Genomic DNA, 17,121 nt, shown 5'->3' with positions numbered 1-17,121 from the left:
TTTGGGTCTCGAGTCCAACTCAGTCCACTAAATAGAGCAAGAAGGTCAGTGCATTTAGGCAAGGGTTCTCTCTCTAGAAAAAGAGATCCCAATGCTGCCTGTGCTGCTTTGTCTGCCCAGAGCACAGCTCACAGCATCTCTTCTTCAAGACTCAATGGATGCTGCATCTTCCTAGGAAATGTTCTTGTATCCCTCTGTGTATAGATTAAATGTCCCTCCAAGCATCTCCATTGTACCCATTTCAGTATCAGTCTTCTCTTAAATATATGATATCACAGACTTAACTCCTTGAGGACAGGAACTGCACCACATCTTTTGTTTCTCTAAGAGCTAATGTAATCATGAATGATGTTTTTATACAAACTTTATATTCATTTCCTAGTCTCCCTTTAAACACCTCAATTAGGGGGAAATTCCTTTTCCTCTAAATGGAAACGCTGGTAGAACTTAAGGCTTTTACCTTACTCTTAGACCAACTGAAGTGAGAATTATTTCCATTTATCAATTAAAATATACACCCAAAGCAATAATAAAAACTTTGAATATGAGTTGCAGTTGGACCTTCTATGAGCTAGGTCTGGATTCAGTCAGGTAGCTGACTTCTGGGGAGGGAGTATAAACATTTTTTTTTTCTCTTTCTCTGCATGTCCTCATCCACCTCACTATCTACCCTTCCTGTAACCTTTATAATTTGAGTGCAGGAGAAGAAAAAGAAACTGTCCAGAAAGTTTAACTTGACTGTTTTTATATTCTCTAGGCATAGTGTTGTTTAAAATTGACCTTTTCTTTCATAGATGATTTCATGGGCTTGTGGACCCCAATTCTGCTGGGGGCCTCCACTTTCTTCCCCCACCTGGCTATTCTCCCTCCACCTCTCTTCTGAAACTATTGGTTCTTTGGTGGTCACTGCAGAGAGTACCTCTTTGCTGGAATTTCCTTGCCTTCTCATAGAAAGTTTTAAGGGGAGAACACCCTTTAAATTGATTGGGGCTGGCATTTCTAGCACAGGATCCCCACTGGAAGAGAGTGGAGTTATTTCCAGTATAACACCAAACCCATCCCATCTGCCTTAGCCTTAGACTGATAGCGGCAACCTCCAGCCTTGAGACACTTCCACCATGTCTAACACCAGCTATCCCTCCCCACAATACCTGGAGACACAACACCTGAAGACACATGCTCCCCTGGAGAGCACAGGTTTTGAAATATACCACCATCACTTCACCCCCAACACCACTGCTCCAAAAAACATCAATCTTCAAAATTTCTTTCATTCAATATCCATGTGTGTTAGTCACTCAGTTGTGTCTGACTCTTTGTAACCCATGGACTATAGCCCTCCAGGCTCCTCTTTCCATGGGATTTTCCAGGCAAGAATACTGGAGTGGGTTGCCATTTCAATAACCATACTTGATAATTTTATGCCTCAAAGTAAATCAGACATTTCAAGTATGTAGTTGAATCTTGACATAACCTCTAAAAATATTTTTTTGCACCTAAACCTTTACTTGGAATTTAAATTTTGTATCCTGGTGCCTCAGTTGAATGTTCAATTTATCCTGGCTGCCAGCAAGCAACTAGTAGGCACTACTCATTTTTGAATGAAAAGGTGCTGATTTTATAACACACTTTAGAGCATATAAATTGTCTCCTCTATATTTTCCAGAAAGGACCTTCTAGATTTAGTACTTTTTACTGAGTTAATTAACAAGATCCATATCCTATTATAATAAACTTCTTGGCAAAGGCACCCAACAGTCACTATCTTATTTTAATAAGCGCAATCTTTTCTTACAGCTTATCTACCAGCAGAGCCAATGCTACAAATTTTACTTCCTTTTCTAAGTGCTGACTGAGCAACATCTTTACATAGACCTTGCTCCTCACTAAATCAGGCAAAATCAGGGACAAGAGATTGAATATGTACAGGATGTGCAGAGGAGAATTTGAGGTTGAGAAGATTGAGCAGACAACAACTTTTGAATTTAAATATTGCCAACCAGGGCAGACTATAGTGTGTACTGAAAGCAGATTCATATTCAGCACCTTGAACTTCAGAAACTAAAATTACCTACTAACCCAGCATAATTCATATACGATGAACTGAATTCATAGTCATATTGAAATACTTTTTAAGGTCTCTTTTTTTTCATATTTTTTCTCTTGAATTACTTAACATCTGTACAAAAGTTTACTGTTCCTCCTAATTTTGAGTTGAGTGTGAAGGAGTCCAGTATAAGGAGGCTATATTTAGACAATTCTGAATGCAATTATCTCTTTTTGTCTTTATGAATACCTTTATGAGTATCTGATCTTTACCTGTTCAGCTAAAGGTATCTGCTGGCCTATGGAGTAAGATGAGAACTTTTCAAAGAGGGTAGATGGGAGAGGGAAAAGGCTTGGTAATACTTTGCCTGTTAAACAAAATAGAATTCTTCAGGATGAAAATGTCTTACAAACTGAGATGTTGGGATGCTGTTTTAAGAAATAGTTTCCATATACTTTTATTTCCTCCACTTTAGCAGCATAATAAAGACAAAGTAAAAACAACACCCAGTTGTGGATGTGACTGGTGATAGAAGAAAAGTCGATGCGGCAAAGAGCAATATTGCATAGGAATATTAGGTCCATGAATCAAGGCAAATTGAAAGTGGTCAAACAGGAGATGGCAAGAGTGAACGTTGACATTTTAGAAATCAGCGAAATAGAATGGACTGGAATGTGTGAATTTAACTCAGATGACCTTTATATCTACTACTGTGGGCAGCAATCCCTTAGAAGAAATGGAGTAGCCATCACAGTCAACAAAAGAGTCTGAAATACAGTACTTGGATACAATCTTAAAAACAACGGAATGATCTCTGTTAGTTTCCAAGGCAAACCATTCAATATCACAGTAATCCAAGTCTATGCCCTGACCAGTAATGCTAAAGAAGTTTGAAGTTGAATGGTCCTATGAAGACCTACAAGACGTTTTAGAACCAATACCAAAAAAAGACGTCCTTTTCATTATAGGGGACTGAAATGCAAAAGTAGGAAGTCAAGAAACACATGGAATAACAAGCAAATTTGGCCTTGGAGTACAGAATTAAGCAGGGCAAAGACAAATAGAGTTTTGCCAAGAGAACACACTGGTCATTGCAAACACCCACTTCCAACAAAACAAGAGAAGACTCTACACATGGACATCAGATGGTTAATACCAATATCAGATTGATTATATTCTTTGCATCCAAGGATGGAGAAGCTCTACACAGTCAGCAAAAACAAGACTGGGAGCTGACTGTGGCTGAGATCATGAACTCCTTATTGCCAAATTCAGACTTAAATTGAAGAAAGTAGGGAAAACCACTAGACCATTCAGGTATGACCTAAATGAAATTCCTTAGAAATATCAATAACCTCAGATATGCATATGACACCACCCTTATGGCAGAAAGTGAAGAGGAACTCAAAAGCCTCTTGATGAACGTGAAAGTGGAGAGTTAAAAAGTTGGCTTAAAGCTCAACATTCAGAAAATGAAGATCATGGCATCCGGTTCCATCTCTTCATGGGAAATAGGTGCGGAAACAATGGAAACAGTGTCAGACTTTATTTTTTTGAGCTCCAAAATCACTGCAGATGGTGACTGCAGCCATGAAATGAAAAGACGCTTACTCCTTGGAAGGAAAGTTATGACCAACCTAGATAGTATATTTAAAAGCAGAGATATTACTTAGCCAATAAAGGTCCGTCTAGTCAAGGCTATGGTTTTTTCCTGTGGTCATGTATAGATGTGAGAGTTGGACTGTGAAGAAGGCTGAGCACTGAAGAATTGATGCTTTTGAACTGTGGTGTTGGAGAAGACTCTTGAGAGTCCCTTGGACTGCAAGGAGATCCAACTAGTCCATTCTGAAGGAGATCAGCCCTGGGATTTCTTTGGAGGAATGATGCTAAAACTGAAACTGCAGTACTTTGGCCACCTCATGCGAAGAGTTGACTCATTGGAAAAGACTCTGATGCTGGGAGGGATTGGGGGCAGGAGGAGAAGGGGATGACAGAGGATGAGATGGCTGGATGGCATCACTGATTCGATGGACATGAGTCTGAGTGAACTCCGGGAGTTGGTGATGGACAGGGAGGCCTGGCGTGCTGCAATTCATGGGGTCACAAAGAGTTGAACACGACTGTGCGACTGAACTGACTGAACTGAACTGAATGATTAAACAATGGAAGCGAGAAGTAGATTCAAGGGATTAGATTTGACAGACAGAGTACCTGAAGAACTATGGACAGAGGTTCATGACATTGTACAGGAGACAGGGATCAACACCATTCCCAAGGAAAAACAAAATTCAAAAGAGCAAAATAGCTGTCTGAGGAGGCCTTACAAATAGCTGTGAAACTAAGAGAAGCGAAAGGCAAAGGAGAAAAGGAAAGGTATACCCATTTGAAGGCAGAGTTCCAAAGAATAACAAGGAGAGATAAGAAACCCTTCCTCAGTGATCAGTACAAAGAAATAGAGGAAAACAATAGAATGGGAAAGACTAGATATCTCTTCAAGAAAATTAAAGATACCAAGGGAACATTTCATGTAAAGATGGGCTCAATAAAGGACAGAAATGGTATGGACCTGACAGAAGCAGAAGATATTATGAGGAGGTGGCAAGAATACACAGAAGAACTATACAAAAAAGATATTCACTACACAGATAACCACGATGGTGTGACCACTCATCTAGACCCACACATCCCGGGAATGTGAAGTCAAGTGGGCCTTAGGAAGCATCACCATAAACAAAGCTAGTGGAGGTGATGGAATTCCAGTTGAGCTATTTCAAATCCTAAAAGATGATGCTGTGAAAGTGCTGCACTCACTATATCAGCAAATTTGAAAAATTCAGCAGTGGCCATAGGACTGGAAATGGTCAGTTATCATTCCAATACCAAATAAAGACAATGCCAAAGAATGCTCAAACTACCACACAATTGCACTCATCTCAAATGCAATTAAAGCAATGACCAAAATTCTCCAAGCCAAACTTCAACAGTATGTGATCCATGAACTTCCAGATGTTCAAGCTGGTTTTAGAAAAGGCAGAGGAACCAGAGATCAAATTGCTAACATCCACTGGATCATCGGCAAAGCAAGAGAAAATAATATCTATTCCAGAAAAATATCTATTTCTTCTTTATTGACTACACCAAAGCCTTTGACTGTGTGGATCACAACAAACTGTGGAAAATTCTTAAAGAGATGAGAATACCAGACCATCTGATCTGGCTCTTGAGAAATTTGTATGCAGGACAAGAAGCAACAGTTAGAACTGGACATGGAACAACAGACTGGTCCTGAATCAGGAAAGGAGTACTTCAAGGTTGTATATTGTCACCTTGATTATTTAACTTATATGCAGAGTACATCATGAGAAACGCTGGACTGGTTGAAACACAAGCTGGAATCAAGATTGCCGGGAGAAATATCAATAACCTCAGATGACACCAGTCTTATGGCAGAAAATGAAGAAGAACTAAAGAGCCCCTTGATGAAAGTGAAAGAAGAGAGTGAAAAAGTTGGCTTAAAGCTCAATACTCAGAAACTAATATCATGGCATCCGGTCCCATCACTTCATGACAAACAGATGGGGAAACAGTGGAAACAGTGACAGGCTTTATTTTGGAGGGCTCCAAAATCCCTGCAGATGGTGACTGCAGCCATGAAATTAAAAGATGCTTATCCTTGGAAGAAAAGTTATGATGAACCTAGACAGCATATTAAAAAGCAGAGACATTATTTTGCCAACAAAGGTCCATCTATGGTTTTTCCAGTGGTCATGGATGGATGTTATAGTTGGGCTATAAAGAGAACTGAGCGCCGAAGAATTGGTGCTTTTGAACTGTGGTGTTGGAGAAGACTCTTAAGAGTCCCTTGGACTGCAAGGAGATCCAACCAGTCCATCCTAAAGGAGATCAGTCCTGGGGGTTCATTGGAAGGACTGATGTTGAAGCTGAAACTCCAAATCTTTGGCGACCTAATGAAAAGAGCTGACTCATAGAAAAGACCCTGATGCTGGGAAAGATTGAGGGCAGGAGGAGAAGGGGACAACAGAGGATGAGATGGTTGGACGGCATCACTGACTCAATGGACATGATTTTGAGTGAACTCTGGGAGTAGGTGATGGATAGGGAGGCCTGATGTGCTGCAGTCCATGGGGTCACAAAGAGTCAGACATGACTGAGTGACTGAACTGAACTGAACTGAAATCCCCTACAAGCAGAAGATGTTAGTATTCTTCATTCCAGAGAAGAGGACCTGAGGCCAAATTAAAGGAACCAGAGAAAAGCTCATCAAGGGCTACCTGAGACCAGATTAAAGGAATGCGGGCCTGAGCACTCCCCACCCTTGAACAATAAAATAAATAACAAAATAATTTCAAGTGTTACCATAGAGACACAGGAGAGACAAAGAGAATCTCACATGAGGGCCTTCTTTAATTAGGACAGTTTGGGGAAGAACTTTGAGGAATACCTCTGTAAAGTGAAGCCTGATATGAAAAAACCACATGCAGAGTTGGGGTGAGTGTGAGTTGTGGAATCTGTTCAGTTTAGTTCAGTCGAGTTGCTCAGTCATGTCCAGCCATCCAGTCTGTGTCCATACCATCCAACCATTTCATCCTCTGTCAACCATTTCTCCTCCTGCCTTTGATCTTTCCCAGCATCAGGGTCTTTTCCAATGATTCAGTTCTTTGCATCAGATGGCTCAAGTACTGGAGTTTCAGCTTCAGCATCAGTCCTTCCAATGATATTCAGCACTGATTTCCACTAGGATTGACTAGTTGGATCTCCTTGCAGTCCAAAGGAGTCTCAAGAGTATTCTCCAGCACCACAGTTCAAAAGAATGAATTCTTCAGTGCTCATCTTTCTTTATAGTCCAACTCTCACATCCATATATGACCACTGGAGAAGCCATGGAGTTGGGGGATGGGAGAACATATATCATGCAAAGGGCACAGCTTATGCCAAATGGCCAAGGCCAGAAATAGTAGGGAGTGGTCACAGAAACACAGTTGGCCTCTGTGTGTCAAGTTTGAAAGGGTGTAGCATGACATAAATTTGATAAGATATGCCCCAAACATTCATTAAGGGCCTTATCAGCCAGGTTAGGAAATGAATTTTTTTATATTAAACTCAGTGGAAGTCCCTGAGGAAGTCCCTAAGGAAGTCCTTAAGTCTCAGAGGAAGCATGCAGAGTGGGATCCAATTTGAGTGTTAAGAATATCATAGCTACAAACTGGAGACTGCATGAGAGGAACACAAGGATGGGAAAATACAGGCTGGATTGTAGATGCTGGGAGCAATCGAGGCAGGAAATGACTGTGGTCTGATGAATGAGCTGGCATTCGAGGTGGAAGGATAGAATAGATAGAATTAGAATCAGGACAGTTAATGGCTGTCTGTTGGAGTGTGAGGGGAAGGAATGTTACAAACTGAATTTGGGTCCGTGTGGCAAAACCAATCTATTAACACCAGGTTGTGGTGGGGAAAAGTACAGTGTTTATTGAAAGCATCAAACAAGGAGAACAGGCAGCTCGTGAGTAAAAATCCCAAACTCCCTGATGGCTTTCAGGCCAGGAGTGTTTTTTAGGGCAACATTTGGAGTGAGAGCTGTAGGATGCATGATTTTCCTTTGGTTGGTTGGTGGTCAGTCAACAGGATGGTGTTAGAGAAAATTAATCATCAACTTTCTGGTTCCAAGCAGCCTGAGGCCTAAATTCTTGTAGTTAGCATGTAGGCACCATCCTCCACTGGGTGGGGAGTCTTAGTTTGTGCAGAACAACTCAAAGATGTGTGTCAGATTGTTATGTATTAACATATTCCTTGAGGATTAAGTAGGACTGTTTTATCTCTGAACTATTTTCATTACACTTCTTTCTTAGCTGCTTTTCCTTTGTTTCTACATTACCTCACTTCCCTAATTAGTAAATGCTTGAGTCTGTTCTTTGAAACTCAGGAAAAGCCTAGGAGACTAAAGCTTTTTTCCACAAACAGAAATGGGGGACGTGGAAGACCTTTCATATCTAGGAAGGTCCTGCAAGTTCCTACTTGCTTTCAAACCCTCTTTTTCTTTCATACTCCTCAGTCCTGAGGGAAACAGGGACAAGACAAGAAAAGGAATAAAGTACTGGGTGAAGAAGTTCATCATAAACTCGATGGGGAACTCAATTTGGGGGGGGGGGGGATTCAGTTTCAGGAAGAATCAGGGAGGAAAATACAGAAAAATTTGTTGTAGACATCATCATTATGTTAAAGATGGGATTAAAATCCCTGAGAATTGGTGAGATCTCCAAAGAAGAGTCAGTAGTAAAGAAAATAGAACATTGTCCCGAACACCACATAGTCCTTTGAAGTAGGTATTGTTATATTATTTCCATATTACAAGATGAGAAACTAAAACTTGGTAAAGGTTATGTGAAGTGAAGTGAAGTCGCTCAGTCGTGTCCAACTCTTTGCGATCCCATGGACTGTAGTCTACCAGGCTTCTCTGTCCATGGGATTTTCCAGGCAAGAGTACTGGAGTGGGTTGCCATTTCCTTCTCCAGGGGATCTTCCTGACCCAGGGATCGAATCCAGGTCTCTTGCATTGCAGGCAGACACTTTACCCTCTGAGCCACCAGGGAAAGTTTATGTAATTTAACCAAGATTTATTCAGCTATTAAGAAACCCAAAGTACATTTCAGTCTACATTTGAATCTACTCTGATTCAAAGTAATTCAGACCTAAACTCAACTGAATAGATATCAAGCAAACAATCAAAACCAGTCAAACTCCATCTGTTGATCTGGTTCTAATTTTCTCATATAATTTGTTAACAATTTGCCCAACATTTCTTGAGTATAACAGGTTATGAATTTAGTATATTTCCCAAATTTAAATCTATGCATTACAGAAAATGGAACCTTTTGGCTTCTCACATTCATCTATGGAGAAACCCTACTTACTAATTTGTTACAAAGAGAAGAGGCCAGTTTCCCACAGAGACAACATATGTGATTCTAGGCATCACTTTATGCAGCTGTCATTGTATTAGTGAAGAGGTTAAAAAGTGACTATTACTCTGTTTTTTTAATTAAGTCAGCATACACAGGGTGATTATTGACTTGCATTTTATAGAAAGTTGCATTACCCATCATTAAAATTTCAAATCAATGTAACATATGTTTAGTATATATGACGAGGTGAACACACTTGGCATTTACTTCTCAAATGAAATTTAAGCAAACATGAAAGAGGTCTGCAGCATTATTCAAAATTAATTAAGAAGCTTTCTTGACTACAGCTGATCCACAGTGCTGTGCTATCTTCAGGTGTACAGTACGTTTAATCAGTCATACATAAATTTCTTGGATTCCACTTAGATTCTGCTTCCAGAGAGGCCATTATAGAACACAAAGTAGAGTTTATTGTGCAACACAACAGGTCTCTATCAGTTATCCATTCTACTTATAGTAGTGTATACATGTCAATTCCAATCTCCCAATTTATCCTTCCTCCCTTATCCCTGGTAACATAAGTTTGCTCTTCCCATCCTGGGCTCTATCTCTGTCCTGAAAATAAATTCATTTGCACCTCCTCTCTAGAATCCACATACAAGCAACACTGCAAGACATCCATTCTTCTCTATCTGAATCACTCCACTCAGCCCAAAAATCTCCAGGTCCATCCATGTTGTGTAGCCTTTTTTTGATTCATGGAAATTAATAAGGTCCAGAAAAGTTGTAAAAAGGTTAATTATGATTTTAGTTCAAAGATATCATCCTCATTCCATTCCAAAATCCAGGTTACTTTAAATGTAATTTTTCAGGCAAAACTTTTAGAATTTGAACAAAGTTCTGTACAAATATTCTTCAATTTCTAAGGAGATTTGTCACAATCACACTCCTAAGAATTTTCATCAATGCAAAAGCAGGCTACTTCATGGGAATAAGAAGGTATAAAAGACACACTACCTTCTTGAGATTTGGAGGCTTGAATAGAACCACATTCACAGGAGTTCTGGACTATACAATGCTACATAGAATAAGTTATAAAAATGTTTCCTATATTATAAAAGTCTATAAACATGAAATATTCAAGGTTGTGTGGATATTACAAAAGCTCCAGAAACTGACAATCTGGTTTTTGATCCAGTAACTTTCATATGATTTGATGAATGGTAACTAGTAGTGTAAAATATGAGCCTTTGGACTGCTAAAAGGAAGACCGGAATATATTAGCAAACCTGAATTGATCGTGTGGGTATATGCAGTAACCTATTGTACAAGGGTGACATATTTTCAAATTTTAATCCAGTAGACTCAATCTGAACTCTGTAAAATGCATATGCTCAGAAACAAATGTGTAACATTTGAAGCACAATGCATTATTCACAAACATACTCCAAGCATTTCTTACAGATTTATGGAGTAATTTATATGGAAACATACATACGTCTCAACATTTCCATCCCATTCCAGCTACCTTAAACTTGTACCTCTCTAACCAATGCACTCTACAAAGTCAATCCAAAAAAAAAGTACAATCTGTATGACTTACAGTTTAAAAAAAAAAAGAAAGAAAATGTTTTCCAAAAGAACTCAACCTTATTTAGGTAGGCAAAGATTTTTAACATGACATATTGAACAAGATAATCTTTCTTAGAAAATGAAAATCTTTTGCAAATATTAAACAAGACTTACAATTTCCAACTCCTCTCAAATAAGAATAATGTATTTTTGTCTTAAGGATTTCTATTGGTAAAAGTAAGTAGATCAAAACAATAAAAGAAAAGGATTAAATTCCTCTGACTCAAAGTAATGCAACTGTTTTCAATAGCAAGTGAATTGAGTTTAATTTTGCTTTTGCAGGGGGAATGATGGCTTCTCAGGGAATTTCAACCTTTTACAAAACAAGTATAGCACGTTCAACAAAAAGAATATATACTTATATCTCCTTATTTGAGATTTCTGTACATATCATTAACTCCCTAGCTGAAAATTTTTATTTTGTAATTTCAGAATCACTGTACATAGACGTTAACTCTCATAGCTTTTCAGGGCTTTATTTTCTTATTTTTAGAGAGCACATAAAGGAATAAAGGTGAAATGAACTAAAGATATGTCCAGAGTTCGTATCATGCTGCTGAGAGTTGTACATATTACTTCTTATAATTCAGATTAAATGTTAAAAAAAAACACTTCCTCATAATGATTTCTTTGATATAAAAATATTGATAAAAAAAGAAGTACTGGATTTCTTGCTCTGAAGTCTTCTAAATACAGGATTTTTCTGAGCAACTGTATATAAATGGCCTTGTTGATGAACAAGGAAATTACTGAATCAGTCCCTAAAGAAATAATTCCCTTGATCACAAAATATGTTATTACATTATAATCCCAAGGGAGTCCAGATGCTCTTTCCTGATTCTGTTAGAGCTACCATCCCACCACAAAAAAGAAAATTATAGTTTAATTATTATGGATGTTTGTTTTAAAAGCCACTTATTATGAGATGTTGCAACACAGACAGAAATGGTTGACTGGTTCAGTTTTTCTTTGTTTTCTTCTCAAAATTATATAGATAGCATGAGATCAAATCTAAATATTGTTATCCCCACTTCCCTCAAATAAAAATAAAATTGATAAGAAGAGTATTTATCTGTTCAAAGGGAGAATAATCATTCTCATGGTTAAGCATGTGAATGATGTTAGCTTAAAAATGAAGTGAGCAGAAAGGCCAGTTATTACTCTGATTTTGAAACAAGAATACCTAAATCCATATGTCATGTATGCTGAGCTTTATTATCCCTTTTGTTCAGAGTCCATTGTTTTGTGTAGGAAAACAACTCAGGGATGAGTTTCACATATTTATAACACCTTTCTAGTCTATAAGACTGAATGAATAGGGGATTAGAATCAAATTTGAATCAAACAGAGGATATAAGACAAGTTCCTTACCATCTTAGGAAAAAGGAGGTAGTGAATCCACGGAGAGAAAGTGGTTAATCTTACTATAGGGCCATGGGACATCAGGGTCAAGAGGATGATCAGTTAACCCCAATATTAGTGTCACTTATTCCTGATGTAGCCTATAAATAAGAGAAGTCTCAACAGCAGGGCATTTCACTTGGAGGGAGTTAGAGCTTTCCATTTGAATAAAAGTTGATCCTGCTATATTATATCAAAGATGAATAGAAAGACATGGATGCTCTGTGGCTGAACCATCTAGAAAAGAGATTTTCAGATTTTGAGTAGAAACTCAAACTACAATGTTAAGAGCACCCTTAGTATCTATCCTGCAAGACCCACCAAAATGAAAACTGATCCTGGGCATTGTCATTTAAGGGGCATTGGAAAGGCACTCACCCAAATTATCTCCCAGAAGAATGATGCTAATATTCAGGTTCTAGCAATGCAAATCCAAATCTCTGCTACTTAACTGTTGTGTGACCTTGGGCAAGTGATCTAACTTCTTTAACCCAAATGAAGCTAAGATGAAATGAAATACTGCATTTGAAGCACTTGAGAGTGCCGCGCACATTTTAATAAGTATTTTAATAAGTATAATTAATAATGAGGTGTAATTAAAAGCTTCTTTCAGCAGAATGATTCTCTGGAGCAATCAATTTTGATAGAGACGGGGGAAATTATCAAAGTGAGGAAAGCCAGAACAGACAGAGTGTTAGAGAAATTCAGGGACTAAGGATAGGAAGAAACAGAGAGAGAGAAAGATAGAGAATAAAATGTCCAATTAAATAAATTTAAATTAAAAAAAAAGAAAAGCTGGGCACATAAAAGAGAGACAGAAAATATGACCAGATCTGAGCACATAAAACTTACAGGCTTTATTCTGAAAACGTGTAATAAGCAAAGGTGAAAGATAAATGCAAAATGGTTTTTTAAAAAACTAAACCAAAAAGTGCTATCTTCCTAATTTTATTAAGCAGGGTTTTTTTATTATTATTACTAAGAAAAAGATGTGCACCTGAGTCAAAAACAAAACAGTTAATGTCCTAAGTTCAGAATTCAGAAAAAATGGCCCATATACATATAAAAATGTTCAATTTTTTTAGTAATCAAAGAATTGCTATTTAAAGCAACAGAGAAGGTTTTCATTTTTTTTTATTTTACCTGAAAATAGAAAACTTTTTAAAAATATGCCTATGACTGTGGAGTTAAAGCAAGTTTTTTCCTACACTTTTTTTTCAGGTGCAAATTGGGTAAAATATTCCTTATGATAATTGGCAAGAACTTTAAATATGCTCAGAATTGTGATCTTGAGATGAAGACAAAGTCACTGAGCACATGGTCTCCCTAGCAGTGTCGTGTGGTGCAACCATGACTGAGTACTACCTGCAGGCTTGACCCATCTACACATTCCATGTTATTCCCCACTCTGCTTCTCTTCTTCAGTCCACCCTGTAACTCATCTCCAGGGTGACCACTGAAGCCATGTGTGACCAGGCCGCAGTCTGCAGCCATTTTCCTGGAACTGAATATGGCCTTCGTTCTGCACCACCATCCCCAAAACCATACTTCACCCTGATTAAACTTCTTTTTTTTTTTTTAATTTTTATTGACACATAAGTTTGTATATTGTAACCCTGCTTATTTAACCTATATGCAGAGTACATCATGAGAAATGCTGGGCTGGAAGAAGCACAAGCTGGAATCAAGATTGCCAGAAGAAATATCAATAAACTCAAATATGCAGATGACACCACCCTTATGGCAGAAAGTGAAGAGGAACTAAAAAGCCTCTTGATGAAAGTGAAAGGGGAGAGTGAAAAAGTTGGCTTAAAGGTCAACATTCAGAAAACGAAGACCATGGCATATGGTCCCATCAATTCATGGGAAATAGATGGGGAAACAGTGGAAACAGTGTCAGACTTCATTTTGGGGGGCTCCAAAATCACTGCAGATGGTGACTGGAGCTATAAAATTAAAAGACGCTTACTCCTTGGAAGGAAAGTTATGACCAACCTAGATAGCATATTGAAAAGCGGAGACATTACTTGGCCAACAAAGGTCCATCTAGGCAAGGCTATGGTTTTTCCACTGGTCATGTATGGATGTGAAGAAAGCTGAGCACCGAAGAATTGATGCTTTTGAACTGTGGTGTTGTTGGAGAAGACTCTTGAGAGTCCCTTAGACTGCAAGGAAATACAACCAGTCCATTCTAAAGGAGATCAGCCCTGGGTGTTCTTTGGAAGGAATGATGCTAAAGCTGAAACGCCAGTACTTTGGCCACCTCACGCAAAGAGTTGACTCATTGGAAAAGACTGATGCTGGGAGGGATTGGGGGCAGGAGGAAAAGGGGACGACAGAGGATGGGATGGCTGGATGGCATCACCGACTCGATGGACGTGAGTCTGAGTGAACTCCGGGAGTTGGTGATGGACAGGGAGGCCTGGCGTGCTGCAATTCATGGGGTCGCAAAGAGTCAGACACGACTGAGCGACTGAACTGAACTGAACTGAACTGACACATATTTGCTCTACAATGGTGTGTTAGTTTCTGCTATACGGCAGAGTGAGTCAGCTAAACATACTCATGTATCCTGATTTTGGATTTCCTTCCCATTTAGGTCACCACAGAGCACTGAGTAGAGTTCCCTGTGCTATACAGTAGGTTCTCATTGACCTCTATGAGACCAAAAAGTACATCCAATTAAGAACCAATATCTTGGAGTTTATTTCAGTAGTTAATTCAACTAAAATAGAATGCTTAATTCTACTTTTAGATATTTATCCTTATTACATTTTAAGAATATATCAACACATTAACTAAAATACTTGAAAAAAATGAGAATTATCTCACTAACAAAATAAATTATAAAAATAACTACAGAACATTCATTGAATGGAATATCTTGCAACAAGTAAAAAAGTCAGCTTTAATTAAATATGTAGGGAAATGTAAATAGAACATCAGGTTAAAAAAAAAAGAAGCACACAAAATTTTATATGACTTGTAGCCAAAATTTATATACACCATCTAACCACAGTTATTTTGGAGGTACTGGAATTATGAGTAATTTTATTTGACTATTTTTTTTATTATCTGAATATTTTAGAATAACTTTTCTTGTTATATTTGGGAAAAATTCTCATGGATATCATTTTAAAAGATAAAGAGGTGGAAAAAAGAAAAGGGAAAAAGAAAGAAGAGAAAAAAAAACACTGATGTCTGCATTTATAGTAATGTGACATGATTTGCCAAGGCTGCCCTGTGCACATAATTACAGAGCTTTTCAACTGATATGTTGTGAGTGGTACCTGGATGTGCTTAAGACACTACTCTCAGCCCAGGACAGCTGGGCAAGGCCCAGGGTCAGTCAAGCCCCCAGGTGGTCATCTCATGGCCATCAAGACTCATTATTGACCCTATTGTTCCATACCATGCTGCTGTGTTGTACACTCAGTCATGTCCGACTCTTTGCAACCCCATGGACTGTAGCCCACCAGGGTCCTCTGTCCATGGGATTCTCCAAGCAACAATACTGCAGAGGGTTATCATGCCCTCCTCCAGGGGATCTTCCCAACCCAGAGACTGAACCTGCATCTCCTGCTTCTCCTGCATTCCAGGCAGATTCTTTACCACTGAGCCACCAGGGAAACCCACTGTTCTATATAAATACCACCATTTCCCACAGGTAACATGATAATAATATCATTAGGAATCATCAGGAAAACACTCCAGTTGAAGAAAAGTTACAGATTTCATGCACACACATTTTCTTTTATCCAAAGAGGATAACATGCTTAATAACAAGTGCTTACATTAGAAAAAAAATGTATATATATATATATATATATATTTAAAAGCATCCATGAAATCACATAATCTGATTATAATATTATTGTGTTTTTTTTTAAGCCCTGCACTATTTTTAATAGTAGTTAAAATCTTGACCCTATTTTTCTCTGATAAACTTACTACCAAAACCTGGGGGAATGTTGTTTAATGATTAGATGCTATACATTTCTCTTCCTTTAAATCAAATATAGCCAATGTCCTTCATATACACACTCAGACAATTAATAAAACATTTTACAATAACTATACCATACTTGTAAAAATGTTGCAATATGTTAACCAGAAAATGACTAGAAACTGAGCCAGATTTTTCTTATTTGACTGTATTTTGATGAGGATGAATGAAGCATCTGTAGATAAAATACTTTTTAAAGCTCCAGGACATACACTGAATCTTGGCAGAATATTAGCATATGAATGATACAGAACAAGGGGGAAACAGTTCATTTAAAAGAGTTTCTTATCCTGGCCTACCACTATGTGATATTAAATGAGTTCCAAAGAGTACAGTGGTTCCATTGAAATTTACTTCATAAAAATAAAATTGTATACTAAATGCTTTGCCAGAAATAAAAGAAACCCTACAAACATCATTTTGCACACCTGCCAGTAATGATTAAGCAAGCGGGGCTGGGGGGGTTGCTGTGGAGGGAAGCACTGAAACGTAGGTCTTACAAAGAATTGTGAGATGCTCTTTCTCCTCCCTTGTTCTGAAAAAAAAAAAAGTGAATTAGTCTTAGGTTTTCATCATAGTTTTCAGACATTATGCTTAGTATGTTATATTTGTAAAGGACTAAAAAGATAAATTTAGATTCTCCTCTGAAATATTCTTATGGTAAATTAGAAACTGAAATGCATTAAAGAACTAATTTTCTGCTTTAAAATGTGCATGTGTTTATACCTCAAAACCAGAAATGACCTAGAATTTGTGGAGATACTCAATTTTCTTTTAAAGAGTGAATCATGCTAGGAAAAAGCTTTCCTGAGCCCAGAGAAGCAAAGATATTTTCTGCTTATTCCCAGCCAAACACATCTAACCCAGACAACCTGCTCTCTGTAGAACAAATCAGTCCAGGTGTATCCTGCATGGAGCAGCTGAGTGCCCCTTCTTGGCATGTGAGCCCCCTGCACTCCCCTCTCATGGATTTCACATCCTGCAATGCATCTATAGTTGCCTGGCCACTGGTCAGTATACTCTATAGTGAACAGCAACTTCCCTCCATGTGGGAAGGACCAGTGCTGCTTCTGTCTGTCCTTGTTCCATCGGTTACTAACACTGTGTTGATA

At 38.2% G+C, this 17,121-nt stretch overlaps 1 pseudogene; it reads right to left on the bottom strand.

Moving 5' to 3' along the window:
- The window catches only part of LOC102406745, a 56,186-nt pseudogene extending 42,689 nt beyond the window's left edge, over positions 1-13,497 (bottom strand).
- Positions 13,498-17,121: the final 3,624 nt, after the last annotated feature.

The sequence above is a fragment of the Bubalus bubalis genome, chromosome 17, assembly GCF_019923935.1.
Source record: "Bubalus bubalis isolate 160015118507 breed Murrah chromosome 17, NDDB_SH_1, whole genome shotgun sequence".
In the NCBI taxonomy this organism is placed as follows: domain Eukaryota; kingdom Metazoa; phylum Chordata; class Mammalia; order Artiodactyla; family Bovidae; genus Bubalus; species Bubalus bubalis.
This window is presented reverse-complemented; position numbering and strand designations above follow the sequence as displayed.